Source organism: Arachis ipaensis, chromosome B9 (assembly GCF_059453495.1).
Source record: "Arachis ipaensis isolate K30076 ecotype BB chromosome B9, ASM5945349v1, whole genome shotgun sequence".
Taxonomy (NCBI): Eukaryota; Viridiplantae; Streptophyta; class Magnoliopsida; order Fabales; family Fabaceae; genus Arachis; species Arachis ipaensis.
The window spans coordinates 109,934,551-109,942,660 of NC_142444.1; the positions used below are offsets into that span (position 1 = coordinate 109,934,551).

At 36.3% G+C, this 8,110-nt stretch overlaps 1 pseudogene; it reads right to left on the reverse strand.

Annotated features, from left to right (window-relative positions):
- Positions 1-4,995: 4,995 nt before the first annotated feature.
- Positions 4,996-5,702, reverse strand: LOC148545877 (uncharacterized; annotated as a pseudogene).
- Between the last annotated feature and the right edge of the window lie 2,408 nt (positions 5,703-8,110).

An 8,110-nucleotide genomic window follows, 5' to 3' on the forward strand; every position in this document is an offset into this window, starting at 1 on the left:
TTCAATTAAACACAAGATAAACCATAAAATAGTGGTTTATCATCTATGCATAGATTTCACATTCATATAACATTCAAATCACTCACTGGGGGCCATCCATACCTGGAAATTTATATGTGCCCGGTCACCCTTACGACGTAGGGTCAATAGAGTATCGAGATTCAACCTGGAACACGTGTTGGCGAGCCACGGTTCTGTTACCCAGGGAAACTCGTATCTCAGATATCGTTCATAAGCCATTTCATATTTATAATCATTTTATAACCATTTATCAAAGCCATGGAATATTAACTCCTTTCATTAACAACTTCCCTTTCACATTTTTCATCATATTTACCTCTTTCTTCACTCCCAAGTTACCTCAAACTCCTATCTTCTGCTATATACTAAACTTACTAGTGGGATCTAAGATTAACAGGGCAAAAATAGAGGTTTTAGGGCTTAAAATCATGTTTAGAACAAAGAAATAAAGGTGCTAAAAAACAGGGCGTGTGCGTACACACATACCTGTGCGTGTGCACAGCTCAACAAGAAAGCAGTATGTGTGCGTACGCAGGAATACATGCACGCGCACACATCCCTTAGTGTGCCTGTGTCTCAGTTGTGCTAGCGCCACCAACATAAGGCTCATCCTAGCGTGTGCGTGTGCACAGAAGCGTGCGTACACATAAGTTGAAATTTGCCTTTGTTGGGTGCGTGCGCACAGACTTGTGCGTGGGACCACACCAGAAAATCTGGTTCTGCTGCAACGTTTAAAATTTTAGATTTTTGCACCAAATTTCTGGCATCCATAACTTCCTCTACAAAATTCAGTTTTTCACAAATTTTATATCGATTTGAAGCTTATCAAACACCATTTAATTTAAAACAAACCTCATTGACATTCAAAATTTGAGGAGCAAGTTATGGACTTCTAAAGTTTATTAAAATTCACTTTTTACCAAAAACACCCCAAACCTTATTTTTGCCAAAACCACATTTTCCTCCCAGAAACTCATTTCCAGCCAACCTAATATACCACAATCGTCAATATAAACAGCCCTTAACCATAGCACAACCATTCAACCACAACCATGTTATTACTTTGCCATGATCATGATTCCTTCATGCATCATTGCCATACTAATATACATATATAAATAAATTCAATCAACAACCAAATCTCAAGAAGCACCATCAACTAACCATATCTTTCAACATAAATTCAACATCCACCTATCCATTAACATATATCAATATCATCATCAACCCTTTCTTAGCAATTCCAAAAATACATATCCAACAATGTCGATATCTCATACTCATAATTTTTCAACACAAACTCAAGCATTAATATAACCAATATCATTACAAAGCTAACCATTCAATGTATATAACTACTTCAGCTTATCCTATAAGGCACTAGCCTCAGTTTTCACACAACCTTACATATTAAACGCGCAAAACCTAAACCATACCTTGGCCGATCACTTTATTCAACCCAAGGCAGCTTCTTAAGCAAGAACACAGCCCCCAACGCTAAAAGAAACTAGCCACAAACCAAGCTTCAATCACCCACAAGCCTTCAAACACACACTTTCACTTCCAATGCATATATATGGACTTAATTCATACCTAATACACACATATGTTACCAATTCTGATTTTACCTAATGGATTAAAAATTAAATTTAAGATTAGGGTAACCTTACCACTCCCACACGCATAGCAACTCAAACCCAGTAAGCCTCGCAAGCTAAAACGAACCTAAAACACCAAATTATACAAAATCTCAACACCAAAGCCCAATAAATTCAGAACTGGAAATAAGGAAATTGAGGTAGAAAATGTGGATTTCTTACCTTACAATGTTATGGGATTTGTAGAGCTCGACGCCGCGGACACATAGCCGCAAACGATGCGACGATCGGAGCTCGGAGCGAGAAGTTATGTGGATTTGAATAGAATCAAGGGTTTTGGAATCTTCAACATGTTCTTCCCCATTTAGCTAGCTGCCAAGCGTGTTCTGCATGCTGAATGGAAATGAAATGAGCTTCAGCTCATTATATATAGTGAGTTGGTTGGGCCCACGGGCCCGGTTCGGGTCCGGTTCGATCGGTTCGGCTCGTTCGGCCCAATCTTGGGCCAAATTTTTTGAAATTAGTGTCAAAATTCTCGTTTTGACAAAATCTATCCTATTTTGATATTAGTTTTGCATTTCTAATTTTCCTAATTAAAATTCAATTTATTGACTAATTATGTGCTAATTTTACGGGTTTTACATCCTACCCACCTAATTAGGAATTTTGCCCTCAAAATTCAAACTTAATTATTTGAAAAGAGGTGTGGATAGTCTTTCGGCATATTCCAAGTTTCTTGAAGCTAACCTCATCACTCAAAGTGTCCATCCCCTTTTATTTAAACTGACTTAGGTTATAAGACATGCATTTGTTTTAAAAGCGTGTTTCAGAAGTTACGAAGTGTGGAGTGTACGTTGAATAGGTTTGAAAGGTACGGAAGAACAACTATTTGGCACGCCACTGACCATCAATACTCTCCAATAATTGAAATAGGCTAACTTACCGGGGTTTAACTTCTTAGTTTTTGATTGCTCGTCTGATTCTAGTTCGTTGAAGTAATACTCAGAAATAGGTATCTTCTTCCTTCCAACTTGAGAAGTCTTCTTCTTAGATCTGCCTACCTTCTTTGTCGGCTTCCATAATGAGAATCTTAACTCAAATTTGCGTAACTTTTTCTCTGTTGTCTCGGCTATCAAATTCAGGAATTAAGATGTTCGATGTTCCAGTTTCCAATTAATTCAGAGGTGTTTAGCGTACTGTGGAGTCTTACCTTCTCCCTGATGTATAGTCTCGTTGATATCCCCAATAAGTAGTTTGCTCCGATGGGCAAAATGGACTTGATCACTTGATCCACGAGTTCTTAACAGCATCACCTTTTGTCCTAGACCTTGGCAATCTATTACAAAATCAATAGCTATTCCCTTTTACCTTTAATGTAGAACCTTCGACGGTTGTGGCATTTTGAACGGCTTCTGGTGGTCTCTCATTTCTCTCTCATACGTCAAACTTGCAATCACATAGATTTCCACTTCGTTCTTCACTTCTGGCTGCTCAAAATATCTTCTTAGATTCGTGGTAGGTTTTAGAAATCTTAAGGTAAATTCGGAAATCCTCTCTTGTAAGCTTCGGGCAATAGTTTCTTATTTCAACTTCCGACCTCGACACATAACCCTCTCTTGGTATCTTCTTAATTCAACCGGCATCAGCACTCTTAGCAGCTCCTTATCACCGTTATTGCACTCCTAAAGTCCTTGATTCTATGATCTCTATTTCGGCATTAGGCATATAAATCTCTTCTTAGTTTTCCTTTTGTTTACCAGATTTTGACATCATCCTCGGTAGATCTTTATTGTCTTCTTACGCTTCCTGCATTTCGTCTTTGCTACATTTTAAGACCGCAATAGATTTAGTTTGACTCCTTTAGCTATACCCTTGATGTCCAATTTAAAGTTCCAACTTTTCTAGCCTTCCTTATTCCGAAATTTATATCCAAGCATTTTCCCATAAACTTCTTACTCAGGGTGTCCGTTTCCACTTCACGATGTTGTATTTACACGTATCCTAAACCCCTCTGGTAATGTATTGCACTAATTCAGAGTTGTTAAATAAGTTTGGGTATCCTGATTACTAGATTTGGGGTTAATCATTCTCTTGGAGTTTGAAAGCTCTCTTCATATTCGGGTATCCATGTAACCGATGTATTTCAAGCGCATTAAACTAATCATAGGCTTTGTGGTCGGCAAGAATTTAAAGCTCCAAAACTCTTTTTTGATGGCGCACGCTTACATGCTTCATCTTCCGTGTCCAAAAGTCTTGCTCTTAAGGAATCAACATCTCAACAGTTGCAGCTATAATTTATACGTGATACTAATATAGGCTCGAGTTAATTTTCAAAAGGACATTAAGCTCGAAAAATGAATGAGCAATTCAAACGGTGTTCGTAGTAAGTCAGAAAGAAAATCTTGTATACGGTTAATCAGGATTATACCAAAATGATGGAATGCACAAGGAAAGGAACCTAGGTGCATCTCAAGAAAAGAGTTCAAATTAAAGACCTTTGGTAGAAAGAACAGAGCGTACAGAAGTCTCAGCTGATTCTGAAGAACATAGTTTGCAAATAAGGGCAACTCTAGTCATAGTGAGCATACAATATTCAAGGATTACGCGTTTATACCAAAACAAGCTCAGACTCATCCTGGAAGAAACAAAATTCATGCGCATAAAGAGTAAAGTTAGAAAGGTAGTCAAGCCATTTAGGAAGAGCTCCGGATATAATGTCAATGTAGGTTTCAAAAGAAGGATTAGATCGAGTCGCGAAGGTTCGTTAGTACACTCTCTCTGCATAAGGCTTCCTGCCGTTCTCTTCCTTCTTCTCCGGCATAACCGGCGCTTCCCACAAAGAAATAGTTGGTTAGATGATTCCTTCTTCTAGTACTCCCTTCTACTCAATCCTAAATTCTACCGATTATAATAATGTCTTTGCTTGTGGTGTGATTGAAGTTAATCTGGCTTCTGGGACTAAGCCTATCGTAAACTCGCTTTCTCTCTGAGATGGAAGTTCTGACACACCTTCAAGAATTGTCTTAGTAACTCTCTTGTATAGGGATTTGGTTTCTTCTTCACTTGCCTCTTAACAATTAACAGCTAAAGGTTGAATTCGCTCTATTCCTCTTCCTCAAAGTTTCACTGTCACTGGATTCCGAACAATAACTCCGCGTAGCCTTCAACACTCTTGATTCCTTAGATATGGTCCAACCTGCTTCCACTATACGGTCCAACCTGCTTCCACTACGACACTTAATCCTCAACCTTCAAAAGCCTAACCACTCCTCTAAGTTAGCTAAGTATCACTCCATCTCAACAACCAATAGTTTTCGACTAATTATCGACTTGGACCTCATGATTACTGAAACTTGTCATGCGTCACGAACGATTTTTACATATCAATGGTATGCAAGGAAGTTAAAAAAAAAATTCAACTGCTGGTTCATAATCACCTCGGGTCTGAAAATCGGATTCAGTTGCATTTCGGCTTTCTCTGTATGAACAATTCCAAGACATATGCCCTGGTCTCCCGCACTTGTAACATACGCCTAATTCGTCCCTGCATGGTCTGTTTGGATGGTACTTCTTGCATCTTGAGCACCTTAAGTCATCCGGTTGAGCACTAGTTTGCCCTTCTGAATATGGATCCTAACGGTTGTCATTCCTTCGATCATTGTTTCAGCACTGGGAATGTGAATCGACAAGGTGATTCTTTTTGAAATTTTGGCTCTTAGGTGTAATAGGTCACTTTTTCTTTGTGAAGGGTTCCCGACGATTATTCCTTGCTACCTAAGTCTTCCTTGAGCTTTCTCCCGTTGCCTGACTCGTGTTAACTTTCTCCGGATAACCCACTGGCACCCCTGTATTCGGAACATTATGTCCACCTTCAAATTCATTATCACCATCATTGCTAGTTCCAGCTTGTGGTTCCATCCCATCCATCACTCGGATGGTCGCAGCAGCAACAGCTCCAATGGCAGCAACAACACTCGTCATTGCGGTCATGATATCGGTCAAACTACCTACCGGTATGGTTACCTCCTTAGCTCTCCGTCCTTAACCTCGATTACGCTCACGACCGCGCCCACGAGACGCCATTTGGTTCCTGTTCACACCAAACAAGTGATATCAAGGTGATCAGTCTCAATATCACGAGTCTAAATAAGTTGCCTGTTCAAGAGTGAATTGTATGTGATTTAAATTGACTAAGAGTACTAGTTACAACAAACGTGTAACACCCTAACTATCAAAATGTCACGCTTTCGGCTGTGCCACTCTGATAACTCGGGTATTATGACGACTCTTAAAATACTTAATACTAAAATAGAAGTCTGTTTAAAGCTTTAAACCGTATTTTTCAAAGACCTTATTCTTGAAAACATAAATCCATACTTACAATACAAATTACAATACTTACAAATAATACACACACATTATTACTTTACAAACATTTCATACCAAAATCCTATCCCTCTTACAGAACTTGCAAAGTTAAAGGCAAGGGAAACATAAATACTAAAACAATACAAAAACATCGTGTAAACAAAAAAGTAATAAGCCCTTCCGAACTTCGTCATCCATATTCTGAAAAAGAAAAGACCTGTAGGGGAGTGAGAACATCGTACTCGCTGGTTCTCACTCTAGAATTACAGAATTGCCATAATAAGATACGTAAAATAAAACAATTTTTAAAATACAGTGATCATTACTCGTCTTATGTGTCTTTTCAAAAATCAAAGGTTCACTTTCAAAAATCTAAAAATCCCTTTTTAAAGAGAACTTGGTTAACTCCTTCAAATCCCAAAACCTTTTGTTTAGTTGGTCAAATTACTTTGTATCTTAAAAAGTTATTATAGCAGCTTATGATTGATGCCATACTTTGTAACTTTGTATGATTATTTGTATGAAGTTATATTGTATTATATAACTTAAGATAGATCAATTATGTCTTATAAATTCATGATATGTTTGAACTTTTCTGTTGTTCATTTTTTGGATTAAGTTATATTGTATCTATCATACCCAGCAATAATTAGTTACGATAATATATTGGTTACTAATAACATATATTAATTGATAAAGTAAAGAAAATTAGTAATATAAAATTGTAATATGTAGAAGAAGGATAAATTAGTGTATAAACTAATGAAAAATAGCTTAGTAATTTGTCTTTCAAAGAAAATATTAAAAATATCTAAAAAGATAATTCTTCACTCCCAAATATCTTCATTCTCTGCATCCACCCTGCTCTTATATTTCCAAGCATTCTCTTAGATTACGAGACATAAATCGTTGTACTCCTCTAAAACCAGATCCATAGAAAGTCTCATTCGTGTGGAGTCGCTAATCTGATTAGAGCACTAATAATATAATTATAATTAGAAGTGTGTTGAAAAAATTATGTTAAAAATACTTTGTTATAAATATTATCTGAATATTGAAGTCATCTTGTAAATACATTCTCTCATCCAACATGTCACTCAAACTCCACTATCATTCCTAAGTTATAAAGCATTCACCAAATATAAAGCATTCAACAAATAGTTATTATATACATATAAGATATAAACTATTGAACTTGTTATGATATTCGAAAAAAAAATTGAGAAGACTTACGATCTATTTTTTCGAGTGGGTTGGCCAAAAGGCGTGGTAGGCCAAAAAGTGGAGCAATCTACAGTTTTAGACTTATAATAATAAAAATATGATCATCTAACATTGCTTCTAAATAAGTTGCCTATTCAAGAGTGAATTGTATGTGATTTAAATTGACTAAGAGTACTAGTTACAACAAACGTGTAACACCCTAACTATCAAAATGTCACGCTTCCAGCTGCGCTACTCTGATAACTCGGGGTATTATGACGACTCTTAAAATACTTAATACTAAAATAGGAACCTGTTTTAAATTTTAAACCGTATTTTTCAAAGACACTATTCTTTAAAACATAAATACTAAAACAATACAAAAATATCGTGTAAACAGAAAAGTAATAAGCTCTCCCGAACTTCGTCATCCATATCTTGAAAAAGGAAAGACCTGTAGGGGAGTGAGAACATCGTCCTCGCTGGTTCTCACCATAGGGTTACAGAATTGCCATAATAAGATACGTAAAATAAAACTGTTTTTAAAATACATTGATCATTGCTCGTCTTATCTGTCTTTTCAAAAATCAAAGGTTCACTTTCAAAAATCTAAAAATCCCTTTTTAAAGAGAACTTGGCTAACTCCTTTAAATCCCAAAACCTTTTCTCTTTCTTGTAAAATATTAAAAATTTTCTTAAATAGCTTGAATAACCAACCTGTTCCAAGCATAGGTTCTCTTAATGGCTTGGCCAAAAAGAAAGAAACCAAAGAAATCATATTAAATAGTGCTGATTTAATGTTATTTGCTAATAAAAGTGGGCCAATGAATAATAAATTTAAGTAGTAACAATAATAAGAATAATAATAATCAATTTATATTTTTGTCTATCAAAATAATTTTTTAAAAATAATTTAAATT